The sequence below is a fragment of the Propithecus coquereli genome, unplaced genomic scaffold (genome assembly GCF_000956105.1).
Source record: "Propithecus coquereli isolate 6110/MARCELLA unplaced genomic scaffold, Pcoq_1.0 Scaffold95, whole genome shotgun sequence".
NCBI classification, from domain to species: Eukaryota; Metazoa; Chordata; class Mammalia; order Primates; family Indriidae; genus Propithecus; species Propithecus coquereli.
The window spans coordinates 4127544-4143154 of NW_012155840.1; the positions used below are offsets into that span (position 1 = coordinate 4127544).

Here is a 15611-nt window from a genome sequence, read left to right on the forward strand (position 1 = left end):
ACTCTGTTGAAAGACAGCAGACTACGGTCCCACCAGTAAAAACAGGAAAGTTTTCAGCCAGTGACAGCTTTGCCTACAGAGAAAAAAAAAGTGTCATAGACTCACTTTATTAAACCATATGCTCATTGCCCTGTGAAGAAAGCAGGGTCACTAATTAGTTCATTCTGTGAAAGAAGCCCTTCCTGATCCCGTTGACTTTTGTCCCCCTGGTTAGCTCCAGCTATTTCTGTCATGCAACTTGAAAATCACTGGAGGGAGGAAGATCGCCATAACAACCGCTGAAATGATCTTGTGGAATGTGTCTAGTGGCACTGGAATAACCTGAATATGTGCTCCAGATGTGTCGGCTGTCAGGAAAAAAGTAAACACATCTGATGGACAGCGTATGACTAGATGGCCTCGAAGCGACTCCAGAGGCCGGGAGGGGGAGGGGCCACATGTGTGAGCCGGGGGCGGCGGGCTGGGCAGGGCAGAGCAGAAGGGAGGCGAGTCCCCAGCGGCACCAGGCACGGAGGACCTGGGGCCTGGGGCGGCCTGCGAGGACTGAGCGCGACTGTTCCGCCCGCGTCCCTCCCCTGAGTGGCCTCTGCGGGACTGCAGCGGCCTCAGCGAATTTCCGTCTGGCACAGACTTGTGAGCATTTGGGAGCAAACTAAAACATGAATGCTGAGAGGAAAGGGGAAAAGAGACGAGCGGGTTCAGAACACTTTCTGTCTTAAATATTAATGGCAACATGTTTCTAAAGCATTCTATCTTCAGGGGAGGGCTGTCTCCTGGCCTCTACCCTCCCCCTACCAAGTAAATGGTTTTGCTTTTTTGCCCGATATGCACACTCTGAAGCACTCTTTTTATTAGGTGACTGAGTGATTATATTCCTGATCTGAAAATGTTGGCTTTTTTGATGGTGGTGGTGTTCCATAGACTTTCACAAGTTGCACAAGTGGGTTGGTTCCCTAACCCAAAACATTTTTTAAAAATATTTTTCTAATGACATACGTAGAAATGACTAGAAAACCTGATACAGGCCAAAACACATTTTCACCTTAGTTCCCATTCTCAGGGGTGTTTGCAAAGAGAAGATTTAGATCTATGCTTAGTGCTGATGTTCACAAACAAAACAGCAATTCTACAAACATGTACGCACAGTAAGCACTTGTTGAATATTTGCTGGATCAAATTAGTTCTTAATGTACAGGACTCAACTACAAATACTACTTGGGTTCTACATATAAACAGTGGCAGGAATTACTTAAAAATAAGTAACCAAGTTTAAAAACACTTAAGAAAAATAAATGGGGAAGTTTATCTCCCCAGGGGAACAAAAATGCCACCCAAATGCCCTATTTAAAATAGGAAACTCCATATTCACACTGCTGTACACAAACCACCTACTTGTGCATGAATCTACCACATTTTAATGCCTATTCCTACTCCAAAAGTTTGTAGAATGGGACTAAGTTTTAGAGAATATGTATAAAAGTATTCACTACAGTCCTCTCATAAATGCTTACAGCTGTGAAAAGGCTGCAAAGATTTGTGCAGAAATTTAGAATCTATGTCAAAATCTTTTCAAGCAACATATTCCAAATTTTCTTTTAAAAATTCCACAAAATTGCATTTCAATAAAAATTCTAATGGTTTTTCTAAAATGGCATAAACAAAAACCAAAACTGCACTGGAAGGCAATTATTTCGATAATATATACAGTTAACATATAAAATCGCTTATTTAATGTTTAAAATCCTTGAAATTGCTTATGGTTAAAATTCATTAAAACTAATAAATTATATCGCCTTGACTAAGGCAAGGCACCGTTCAACTGGTACAGCTGTTCCTCAGTATGGAGGGGTGGTTCAAGGACCCCCACAATTCTCAACTCCCTATATAAAGTGGCCTAGTATTTGTATATAACCTACACACACTCTCCTTTATACTTGAAATCATCTCTAGATTATTTATAACACTTAATACAATGTAAATGCTATGTAATTACTTGTCATACTATATTGGTCAAGGAATTAAGACAAGAAAAAAGTCTGTCTGAAACACCAGCAACAACATAATATTCTCTGGAATTTATTCCTCATTATTTTTGACCCACGGTTGCTTGAATCTGTGGATTCTGAACCTGTGGGTACAAAAGGCAGACTGTACTTTCATTCAAGGTGATTGCCAACTTAAGAATCTCATTTCAATTTCTAAGTATGTAAGTACATATTTCTCCTTTGATAAAACTCATTTAGTGACTCAGATTCTGAAAGTTGATCACCAAAGAGAAAAAGAAAACCATGAGAAATTATTATTTGAGAGCAGGAAATGGAACAAATCTTCAACTCACTCTTTACTCCGTAATTCACATATTTAACCTGGTAAGAGAAGACCCTAAGGATGCTTAGAGGCTGAAGGACTTAAAATTTGATGAAATAGGTGAAAGAACAGCAAGGGGGAATGGCACTGTTTCTGCCTTCTAGAAACTGGATTCCACTGGCAACTGGCTGAATGAAGCCAATAACAGATTCATGGTTGTGGAAAATGTTTCATCCTCTAGACAAAAACGTCGTTATTTCCTTGTAACAGAAACTGTACTGCTTGACAAGTTAGACAAACTAAGATAATCAATGCCAAGGTCCAATTTATAAAATTTGTTGGCAACCTATAAAAAAGAAATAATCTGAGTATTGCAATTATTTGCAGAGCATACTTTATTATTCCAGTCTAATCTAGCCCCACATTAAAAGACTTAAAAAGGGGCTGACATATTTCCAAATAAAAAGCCAAATATTTAAAAGCTTTTATAAGCCAAAATTATAAATGTGCACATTTGTATAAAAAACTACCAAATGTATAAAAGATGGATGAGTTTCAGTGACCATTTTCATTTGCCTTGATCTTAGTATTCAACCAATAAGCAAAAACCTCATGTATATTCAAAGAACTGGAATGTATCTGTATTTGTGTGATGTTACTTATCCAATTAAAATTTCTTACACTTATAGTTAACTTTTATAAGAAAAATCACAAGTGAAGCATTGGATCTTATATCTAATTCAGAGTAATAGTTTTTCAGTGAGTTTTTATTGTTTTTTTTTTTATTATTATTAGGAACATCAAAAGATTGGAATAGAATGAAATCTGGAATTAAGGTAGGAAGTATTTAAAGTTGCAAGAGTTATATAATACCTCTATGAACAGATTTGGTGGTTGAACTCTACATAATTAAGCTTGTGGCTGACATCAAACTTCATGTACGTTCTCTGCCCTTAGTTACTGTATGTTTTTAAAACTCAATCAAGTGCTCATGGATTATGGTTCCTCGAACCACCAACTTCTAGACAAAGTCACCAAGCTGCACATAGGCTCTCCATAATGCTTTTCTATTTTACTCTACTGAGCAAATAAGAGCAATGGTTATAACATGCACAGACTATTGGATATGCACACCCATCAAGCAAGATCTAGGAAACTCTGGAGAGTTTATCAGCAATTCTTTTGCCATTCTCTATAGTATACAGACCAGCACATAACTATTAACAAGTTAAAGAAGGCCAGAAGAGTTTAATACTCAAGCAAAACAAAACAAAAACTAAGGACAATCACCAAGCCACTCTATCAGAATTCCAGCTGGCTATGAGTAAAATAGTGCAATGCTGTTTCCTGGAATTTTTTTAACGGTCCATCTAGTAAGTTTAATTCACGTGGCACTGTTTCTTGAGCAGAAACAAGAGAAAGTGACAGGGATGAATGAAACCAAAATCTAGACTAAAAGCAATGATTTTTCTGATTTCTGTTGAAGAGAACAACATAGATTCTTGAGAATAGCATGTTAAGTAAGACCTTGTCTCAAAAAAAAAAGCATTCTAAAGAATGTGAATAAGAACTCCTTACTTATCCCTTATTAAAACTACAAGGGAGTCTTCAAAGGAAAAATACGAGGCTATTACATGTACTTTAATGCCAACAGAATAAAAGAATAAAATACAGAAGGTTCTTTGAGGTCATCAGTCGTGTCTCATGCTATCAAGGGAAAAGAAGCCATGAAAAAGCATAGAATTCCACAGAAAAAAGCAGGCAATCTGTGAAACAGAACAGAGAATGCAGTATGTTCTGCCCAGTTTTGGAGGCCTAAAAGATTCCCTTTTCAAGAACATAGCTATAACATTTAATCTGCTTATATAATGTCATCAATTTATGCATGATTTTCTAAAGACCTCTGCCTCACCCATGTCCTGACTATAAAACCAGCGAGTCAACGAATCCTAACCCAAGTTTACAACAAACACAGAATATTCTCTCAAGGGGTCTGTGAAATCTTCAAAATAAAACAAAACACATTAATTTCTAAAATAAATATTTTCCATATAGTCTTTAGAGGGAGAAAGAAGAAGAAGTGAACACAACCTGGGAAAAGTTCCTTGGTCCAAATTCCTTCTTATTACAGACCAGGAATCACTTTTACAGAAGTTCACTGATTCATCCAATGTCATACGGCTATGTATCTGGAGCATTAGAACAAAAACTCTCATGACAATGATACACTTCCTACAAATCCACCCTTCTCTTGCCACTACCAACTTCACTCCCTATCCCAAAATGACAACTGAGCTATTCATCAGATGATCAATAAGATCTTCTCTCAGAAGCTCTCTGCCTAAAGAAGAGGACAAGATTAACAAGGAAATCCAAAAACATTCTTCTGGCCAATTTCAACCTTCTGGACCTATAAGCATTTTACTAGGATTGTTAAAAAGTAAAGAAAATACCCACTTTGAGTCTGAACTCCAATTCTTTTTCCATTTCCTGGAACAGTTGCTCTCAAGCAATGAAATGCCAAGAGGGAAGAGACAAAAGCTAGACTGAGAAGCTGAGAGCTTTGGGGTCATTAGCCTCACGGTAGTAATGGTTGACTATATTCCTTTATTGTTATCACTAAAGGCAAAGAGCAATTTTTTTCTCTGCTGTTTTTTCAATGTTATTGTCCTTGCAGACTCATCACAGGCCCCTGACATGCTGGGATTGCTGGTTACTTGGCCATTTGCCATGAAGAATCATTACTACTGCACTTAACACAAATGGTGTCCCTGGCTCTAGGAGGAGGACCACCTCAAATGGACTGACAGGTGAGCACGCCAACCCTTCAAAAAAACCATGTGAGCTCAAACCCTGCTTAAAACCTTCAAGAGCTTCCCATTTCACTTAGAATAATGGCTGTGGTCCTTAACATGGCTGACAAGTCTTTGCCTCCATGGTCTAACACCCACTTACTAGCCTTACCTTGCCATAGTATTCTTTCTGAACCACTTAACAATGGCCTTCTATCCACACTTCCAATGCTCTGAGTGCCCTCTGATCTCAGAGCGTTGGTCCTTTTGCAATACTCAGCACCTTCCACCTTATCTTCAGAAAACCTAGTTAATTTCTTCCCATCTTTCAAATCTCGGCTCAAACAGCCCTTCAAAAAATCTTCCCTGACCCCACAAACTACTTTTGGTGGTCCCTGCTTTGTATTTTAGGGCTCAAAGTAATATACCACTTGGAAAATAAGTAGGTATTCCAAAACGCAAAAAAAGTTTGACCATCACTGGACAGTTTCCAAAATCCCTTAAAGTAAAATAATCCTGATATTTGTAGTATTTAATTTCCACTCTTGATTTAAACTATACTAATTAAGGATTCAATGTTATAAATTTGTAGATCCCAAGTCCACTTGTTAGGGTCAATGTTCATTTATTTCAAACACCACATAAACAGATCAATACTTTTGAAAACTGTGACCACTTTAAACTCCTTCCCTACCCATGCTAGTTGCAATGAGCAGCAGCTACAGAGCAGCAAAAAAAATACACAAGGCTTAGTGTCAGACAAAGTCAACCCTGCTCCTTACCAGCTGCTTGACCTTAGGCAATTTCACTGTCTTCTCTGGACCCAGTCACTCTTTTGTAGGAGGAGGAAAACAATAATAACCTTCTTTAGAGAATTCAGGAAAGTATCTGAAAGCCAATGTTTGCATGCCTCCCATGTATCACAGCTATCATTTTACATTTTTTGCCTGATTATCTAAATGATATTGGTCTCCTGATCCATATGTTAACTCCATAAAAGGGATCTTTAGTGTTTTTTCTCTATCACTGAATCCCCACAACCCAATACTGTGTCTGCCATATATACAGTAAGCACTCAGCAAAGAGTTTTAAATAAATGGATTAAAAAAGAGATATTGCAATATGGAACGAATTCCCCCATCTCCATTTGTCAGTTTTGGTTTATAAGTGAGATGTTAATACTCCTATAATGCGTAATACATCTTTGGCAGTCTCACCTGTGTACAGTTGCTGATCACTCATTCACAGAATTCAGTGTTCACTGAAATGGAGTCTGTCATGGATACCCATGAGTACTTTAAGAAAAGTCTACTCAATGAGTCTCATTCACTTGTATTGGCTTCATTCCACTAGTATCACAAATTTCATGCCATTGTTCAAGAGAAGTGAGTTACAGAGTGTGTGCAATTATCAACACTGTCCTACACAAATGGAGATATAATTCATATGGATGAGATGTTAGCAACAGCAACTTCATATAACAGCAGCAAAAATCATCACTTTTTCTATGTGTCGAAATTGTTTTGTACTTCAGTCAACAACTGATTGATTTTCAGTCTATCAATTGGTTTTTCTGTGTTAAGCATGTTTGTAAGCACTTTACATGTAGTAACTCATTTAATTCTCACCACCACAACCTCATGAGTTTGGTTTCATTAATTATCCTTATTTTATAGAGGAAACTGGGGCTGCACTGCGTTTGTGCTTATAAAATTTTTTTTACTTAACATCTATTTAGCAGAAAACTAATACATGTGAAGCACAGTTCTGGTATCCTACTTTACATATGAGGGTTAAGTCTCTCGCCAAGAAACACAGATTTAAATTAAACAGGTTTTAGAAGAATTGGTGTCTAAAGCTGTATTGTTTTCCCCAGACTTACCAGTTTTAGAGACTTGCTCTAATAGGATAAAGTTTTCAACTGCAGCGAGTCTCCAGTAAAACACAGCACCCATCCCACCTAGTTAAGAATCCTGACACTAGAAATCTATTTCACCCCACTCAGCAGGCTGCAGTACATAATTATTTTCATCTGGTTATAACACAAGGTGGTGAGTTTAATCTCTAAAACCCTACAGGGATTGGTTTTAGCAGTTTTAGAAATTGCCTCTCACACTATGAATGTGCCTCACAGCAAGATGGTCCTGCTAATGGTTCCCAGATTAGGATTTGGGAGGACCAAAGGCATGGCTCCCTCCTCTGCATAATTTCCTTTCCTTTGTGGGCCGACTCTATGGTCATTCAAGGTACCCTCATGGCCTTGCTTTCAAAAGCAATTTGTTTTGATTTGGAAAAAGGGATTAGAGGTCATACTTTTTAAAGTTATAGTCAATGATTACTATTTGCTAGAATCGAATGAATGCATATATAAAGTAGACCATCAGTAACATATTCTTAGAAACATCAAGGGATATATGCAGATTAAATAGAGTCCCAAACAATAATGTAGCCATGAATGTGAAGTAATCTCTGGTTTATCTTGATTCTTAAAACTTAGGCTGAGCTCTTCCTTCTAGGGAAAAAAAAAAAATCTAGAAAACCAATTTAAGAATATAATTCAATGTGTCTGTATTTCTTATTAAGTTCAACCCTACTCAATCAACCCTAATTTCTCCCAGGTAGTTATCAGAAATAGGAGAGGATACTTTGCTAATCAATTTTAAAAGTGAAACTGCTACAACTGAGACCAACAAATCCCATAAAGTAAAAACGATTTTTTCCCCAGTTTTTAGTAGACAAGCCAACCTCAAAAAAAAAAAAAAAGAAAAGAAAAGAAAAGAAAAGAAAAGAAAAAACATATATGCAAATTAAACTTCCCTGCTTATAGATTTAGAAAAGGCCTTTGGGCTGTCCACAGCATTTTGAGTGATAGCAAGCCACTTATATTCAAAATGACAACGACATTTCTAAAAGCTATTCAACTTACACACCTGGTTTAACATGTGTTAGAATATTTTGGCTCTGCCAAAAAATTTTTTATCATATCACAAATTTTCTTCCCATTGTCCCAGTACCTAAGGTAAAGCACCGTATAGGTAAAATCGAAGAGATAAATTTTTATAAGCATAGAGAAGTAACAAAACGCTCCCAAAATTTTGCTTTCTTTTCATGTTCTTAGAACTAAAAACTGACCCACAACAAAGATCTCAATAATATAAAACTGAAACTCTATGAAACATAATCTTACAAAACCATAATTCCACCAGACTGGAATAGTCCTTGGTAGACTGCCGAGTTCTTCTCACCTCCAGCCTCAAAGGCAATGCCTGGCAAAAAGGAGGTCCTCAAATGGTATTTGTAGAATGAGATAAATAAAACCTCAGAATAACAGAGTTTAAAGTACTCTCAAACACATTATCACACTGATACTCCTGAGGTATACAAGACAGGTATTCTTATGCCACTTTGAAGATGAGGAACCAGAACTTAAGAGCCACCTAACTAGCCTGGTCTAGTGGTCCTAAGGCACTGCTTTCCACTACCATCACCTCCACTCCAACGTTAAAAAGCTCAGGGTCTATGCTCTTTCACTTTTGCTCTGCTTTCCGTATTTTATGATTTGTGGTATAAAACTACCAAAAGTAGAAGGCAAAACCAGATTATTCAGATGCCAAACCTTAACAAAATCCACTACTGTCCTTTTCAGCTATGGCTCAGGCTTCCAGGTATTTAGGCCTACTTAAATAAGGCACACATAATACTATATTTACACTGTATACAAGTTTCAACCTACCACATATTTTTAACCAAAAGTGTTTTTTTGGAATTTTTTTCAAGCATAGATCTCTACTGACAGTTTAATTCTAAGTAGACTTTTACAGGAAAAACAAAGCAAAGAAATGCTAGTTGTTACCTCTAACTTTCCAGGTTCTATGGATTTCACTATAAAAGCTGATTACCACAGAACAGATCACACTAACATGCATGAATTGCAGGATGAAAAACCCAGTGTTTTCAGATTCTTCAACTTAGACTTCAAAGTAGACACAGTCTTCACCTGGTAGCTCACTGTTGCTCTTAGTTAGAACTATATTTCAGCTACTGATTCAACATTTATAGAATAATGTGTGCCAGACTTATGCTAGGTTTGATAATTCAAACATGAATAAAACATGACTCCTGATCGAGGGTAAGGATGGCATTAATGGTGCTCGAGACAGATAAAAAAGAAATACAAAAGGCTATTGTATTGCACTACATGTGCCACAAATATCGTTTCTACATATAATTTATTAAAGAACACACATGAAGGACAACTACTAATTTCTCTAGTCATAGGTCCCTCCTTGTATATAGAGCGATACAAAAAAGATATAAAATAGGGAGTTCCTAACATAGTGGATTAAATTGTTAACAACTTCAGATAATTTTCTCAGATAAAAGATATTAAAAACTTAATGATTCTTTTCCTTAAAGTCAAGCAATAATTCTCCAACACTCTGTATAAAATATATATCTAAAGTAATCTTGTTTTCAATACTGCTGATCCAATCATAAAGCTAGCACTAGTCGCTAAGAACTCTGCATCTTTTAATGCCTTGTTTATAATATACTATATGTACCCAAATGGTAAAAGTTACACATCGTCACCCATTTTTACCTGTCTTCCTTCTGTGTGATACTAAAATACTACCCAAAATACTAGCTGGCTTTGAAAGTTATCCTAGAATAGAAATAAATGCCCTACACCAACTACTAAGCGATGATAAATATTAATTAACTATAGTTCATTAGATGGCTACCTTTCCGAAGGGATCTATTACGTATGATTTGTACAGATCTGCAGGTTAGAAGAGAACCCCATTTGAGTCTAGAACATGCTATGCACTCTTTTAGCTCTGGCAAGAACTACTTCATTCCTTCCTAGATGCCATCTAGATATAGGCATATGCATCTCCATTAAGCATCCTGTTCTATTACCTGTAATTCTCTCCCAAAGCTAGAAATATACTGCCTTTCAGTCAGAAATACAAAGGCTGATTAGTAGAAGATCCTCTCAACCTTACAGCCAAGAAAAATGTAATCTCTGGTATGCAATTTGAATTTGAAAAGATTCTTAAATATGACTGATCAGCAAAGGTGATGTACGTACCTACATACAAAGCATATATGCCTATAAAGCACACACCCACCACCACCCTCTTGACAGAAACCACTGAACTAAACCCCAGAACTCCTTTCCCAATAACCCAAGGCACAGTCTCAGAATTCTCAAGTAGCCATTATCAATCCATTATTAGTGCATGAAAGCTGCAACCTGTTTTCCATCTTTAATTGCCTCTACTCTTCAGATAAGGAGCTCTAAAGATGTGCCAAAGATCAAACAGCTACTCAGTGACAGAGTCCGGGTTAGAAAAAACCCAGACCTTGCGCCTTCTGGTCCATACCACAGTGCCTATCTGGAATGTTTATCACACACATCCTAACCCTTACCATTCCTTGATTTCTCTGTATCCCGATCATTTAACTTCTCACCATCTCCTATTGGCAGCCACATATGCTCCTCTCCCTTTTGCTTTTAAGGGAAGTCATGCCCCTGGCATAAAAGGGTAAAGAACTTACTGTCATTTCATATCCATGCAGCTAATGAATGCCCATCGTTAACTGGCATCTCCCCCTTAAGCCATTAGCTGTCGCTCAAAAGTTCACTCTATAGCTTGACCTTTGCTTCTTCTCAGAAGTATTCACCCTATTAAAAAGTGTTTTTCCTTTAATGTCATGATGGCAAAATATTGCAATGGCTGTATGCCTTTCCAAACAGACACATTTGTGACAAACACTATGTAGTTTTGTCACTGAGACTTGAGAACTTAGTAAGACATATCAAAAGCAAAAAAGAATTGAGGTCTAGTGACTGGGAAAAACTGGTATTCCTATGCTTGTCACCAGCCACAGAAACCACATACAAAGTTTTTGAATCTGACACCAAATGAACATTTCAATCACATTTAATTCAGTAGTTCTATTGTAAAATGAGTCTAAAACTGCTCATCAGCAAAGGGTTGCCTCATACATGTATAGTCTCAGATTAGACAATTTCTTTATATTTATTATGTTTTAAATATCATATTTTGGCCACTTCAAAAATAAGCAGGCCTAACTGTAGACAGTAAGTATTGTATCTAACAAGATGAGCCTTTTTGGTTAAAATCCCACACTAGTTCTACCACTGTGACCTCGGCTAGGGTAATTTATATTTTTGTTGCTCTTCAGATTCTACATTTGAACACTGCAGTTCTCTACCTCACATGCAGAAATGACCTAATGGGCAATGATCTAGGCAAATAAAAAAAGGTCATACACAAATTAGCGGGCATCAAAGTACTAAAGAATCCTTTCTTTAAACAACACAAGGAAATCTGAATGACATCCACCATTTTAATGAGTTTCTATTTTATGTTAGGCACTGTGCTGATCCTTATTCAAACTATGTCTTATTTAATCCTCACTCTGGCCCTATGCAATGACAGTTATTATCCTCCATAATTACAAATGAGGAAATTGAGGCTTAAAAAGAAATTCTGTCCCCTGTCAAACTTCCCACACCATAGTTGGGATTCAAACTCAGGCCTTTCTGACTCAGATGCTTTCTATCCCTAGGCTACCTATGCTGCTTCCACTACATTATAAATATTTAGACAACATTTGTAAAAATTGTGGTGAGGCAATCAGAACCATAACTGACTAATTATTCCTCAAAATGCAGATTATCTTGGCTAAACAATATGTCCACAATCAAACCATCGTATCATCAAAAGCTAATCAAATCCAGGTCACAAGGTGTATGTCTGTCATTTAAGATAACAATGCAACCCTTATGATCCTTGGATAGTTTTACCATACTGTGGTATTTACCATGGGTTGTTATGAAATCTAAAATACAAAGTTTGAAAATGTTTAAACAACGAATACATAAAACGTGTCAAAAAAGATAAAATATTTCAAAATAAAAGATTAATCAATGAAAAGATCTGCATGCATGATGGCTACCCATTGCAAAAGATACACTTCCCAAGCCTATGACTGCAAAACATTATTTAACGCACGTATTTTTTGGAGTTTTGAGGCTGTTTTGCCCCATGTCAGTTATTTTTAACGTATATAAAGAAACAACACTATGTTTTTAGTATTTTGCAAATTGTTGATCTTCTAAACTAATAAGAGAAATTTATTTAGAAAAGAAACTGGCATCACACTTTCCAAAATAATTCCTGTAGACATAAGTATAATATTTTCAGTCCCTATCACAGGGAAAATAAACGAATGGATGTTTGGCACTTGCATTAGACAGATACCATGCTAAGCATTTTCACATGTTTTATCTCAGAAATACTCCAGTATAAATCCTATTACACCTACTTTGTAGAGGAGAGAATAGTGGGTTAAATAGTAAAAGATGCTAAAGGTTAAAACGGGAGTGAAAGTGGGAAATACTATCACTGGGTTAAAGGTTTCTTTGTTACAGACCAGAAAGGGAAGGGTTATTATTCTGTTTGTGATGGTGTTGAGATTTTACTTATGGTCATTTAAAAGCTGTACATTAAAATTAAGCTTTTTGTATAAATGAAAACTCTATTACTACCAAGTAAATGGGTTTATTAAATGTTTCCAAGCACTTTAAGTTTATCTTATAAGTCAATGAATGTGTGTGGAAGAAGAGAAGGCTTGGGTACTGAGCAGTCCATCAAATAGTTATTCCCGATTGAATATTATTCAAAAACAAGTGGACTTATGTTAGAATTTCTCTTCCCAGTCAAAATTTCAGAACTGATAGTGCCATGAGGAAGACATAAGCATATGAAAATATTTGTTTTTATCAAATTGTGGTTTTTAGTCTAAAGGTTTTTGGTTGATTTAAAAACCTTTTAATAGTTTAGCAATTTCTCACGGGATAATTGTTCTTAAATTACAAAAATAATTAGAGACATGAGCTTCAACACACTTAATAATGTGCTAATTTACCAAACATTGACACAATATGATGTGCAATTTGCACAAATGGGTATATCTGGGTTTGATTTGGGGGCTTATGACTAAATATTTTTAGAATGCCAAGTGTATAAAATATCCATATGCCTTTACAAATCACATTTACTCAAGAATGTTAAGAAGTAGAATTTAGTATTCCACTTGTTAAGCTGCAATCAAGTATATGCTTCAAAAAACAGATACATTTCTTTAAAAAAAAAAAAAAGACATCAGGTGGGAATTATAACGGGGAGAGAATCTTATTTTTACCAATATTTTTCATTTTTTGTATCAATAACTATTCAGTGATTCCCAGCAGAGATGTCATTGATATACTGGGCAGAATAACTCATCATCGTGCGTAAATTCTTCTTCAATCCAGACGTGGCAATGTCCTTGGCCCACTAAATAGCAGGAGGCACCCCCAATTCAGTCATTTGTGACAAAGAAAAACATCACCCATTCCAAACACCCTGTGGAGGAAGAGAATTCCCAGGTTCAGAATTCAAACAAGCCTCAACAGCTTCTGCCCCTTCATATTTCACAGTCAACTGCTGAGTGGAAAGCTGTTACTATCAGTCAGGCTGGGGGTCAGCCTGCTCAGGCACTGTGTGGATGCCCCACATTTTGAAATAACTTTCTCTTATGTGTCCTATCAGCTATAAATTCTGATTTCCATCATCAGTTATTCTTAAAACCAAGCACACCTGCATTAATTTTACACCACAGAAACTCTAAGAGAAATGAACATTCGGGCCAGGCTCACGTCTGTAATCCAAGCACTTTGGGAGGCCGAGGCAAGAGGACTGCTTGAGGCCAGGAGTTCGAGATCAGCCTGAGCACAAGTGAGACCTCATCTCTACAAAAAATGAAAAAAAACAAAAATAAAAGAAAGAAAGAAGAAAAATTAGCTGGGCATGGTGGTGCACATCTGCAGTCCTAGCTACTCAGGAGGCTGAAGCAGGAGGATGACTTGAGCCCAGGAGTTTGAGGTTGCTGTGAACTATGATGACCCCACTGCACTGTAGCCCAGGTGACAGAGTGAGACCTGTCTTGAAAAGAAAAAAGAAATGGGCATTTACAAAATGAAGGAACCCTTTCATGATTTAGAACGTGCTTTTTTAAAGTCACAGTCTTCAGCAGTTAGGTGGCCTTAGACCATCTAACTTTTTTAATGTAACAAGTCATGATATACTGATTAGAAAGAAACCACTGGGAGTTCAGTTTTCAAAACAGAGAAATTATAACAAGAATCTAAACCTCATATTCCAGAACACAAAATGTTCAAGTTCAATGCCTCTGCATACTTAAGTTACCATATGACAGAAACAATACAGAATTTATACAAAATAAGTTAGGATAAAATTTAAAAGATACACCTAAGTTTGAAACATGGTACTGAAGAATTTTATTTTTAACTAGAACAAAAGAATGAAAGAAAAGAAACTTCAAAGCAAGTAATACTTTAACTTAATAAAAGTCAGCATTTCCAGTGTTAAATTTGAAACAATTATCAATAAGAGAATTGTACAATCTGTTCACTATTTCCTTAAGCAAAGCCCAAAGGGCCTGCTTATTAATAAGAAAAGTCATTTTTTGTTTTAAAAAATATTTAACTGCCACAAATTCTGTGGTATATTCTTTCCCAAGTTCTGACTAGAATCCTGTAAATCCACAGAACTAGATCACCATACAACACAGCACAACGCTAAATACCACAATCTATCACCAGCATTAACTGCTCCCAGTCCTAAGACTTTAATTTCAACAAGGCTGCAGCTCAGACACTGAAGACTGGTAAAGTTCTCTTTCAGCAGGCATGGACACGGACCACATATTTTCATACATGCTGGTGCATATAACAAACTGTTTGCTACTCCAATCCCAAGCATGTCCAAGACAGGATTTCTAAGTTAGTCTGTAAAAATTCTACTCAGTGTATTTTTACAGAAAAAGCCCCAAATTATTTTAGAACAATCCATGAAGATTAAGTGACCAAAGCACCAGCAGGTTTTCCACAAGCCATAATCTGTTGAAAAACTCTGAGTAAAAGGAAATCCTACAAAATTTTGCTATCACAACACCAGACCATCAATTTCCAATTCGCAGATGAAATATTTCAGTCAAAACTGCAAAGTCATTCAGTATTAGTGTATAATTCCTGGTAAAGACAGATGTGCTTTTAAAAACACCTGAAACTTTTCTTCTCTCAAAGTACACTATTTCTGCAAAACACAAAGTGGATGATATATTTAAAATATTCCTATCTGTTCACAATGTCAGGTTGCTGCATGGTAGAAAACCTGATCTCTGTAGCAGGTCCTCAAGATAAAACTAAACGTTAAGATGCATGCTGCGGTAGGTCTACTTTCCAATTACTAGAAGTAAGCATACAAGAGATATAATTAGTTATGACACTAGGACAGGCATGCATGTTTCAACACACACGCAGCTTAGAACAAAGTTTCTGGCATTATATGACAGAGGACTTAAACCAAAGACTCAAAGAAAGGTTATGAAGTGTGTGTGTGTTTTTTTTTTTTT

General features: G+C 36.6%; 1 protein-coding gene across 2 annotated transcripts in view; it reads right to left on the reverse strand.

Moving 5' to 3' along the window:
• The window catches only part of BNC2 (basonuclin 2), a 403512-nt gene that overhangs the window by 368367 nt on the left and 19534 nt on the right, over window positions 1-15611 (reverse strand). The window contains exon 2 of one of the 2 annotated variants that reach the window (XM_012665017.1): window positions 3980-4073. The exons of the other annotated variant lie outside the window; for it this stretch is intronic. The gene's annotated coding sequence lies outside the window, so the exon portion shown is untranslated. The remainder of the gene's footprint in view (window positions 1-3979; window positions 4074-15611) is intronic. 2 annotated transcript variants of the gene reach the window in all.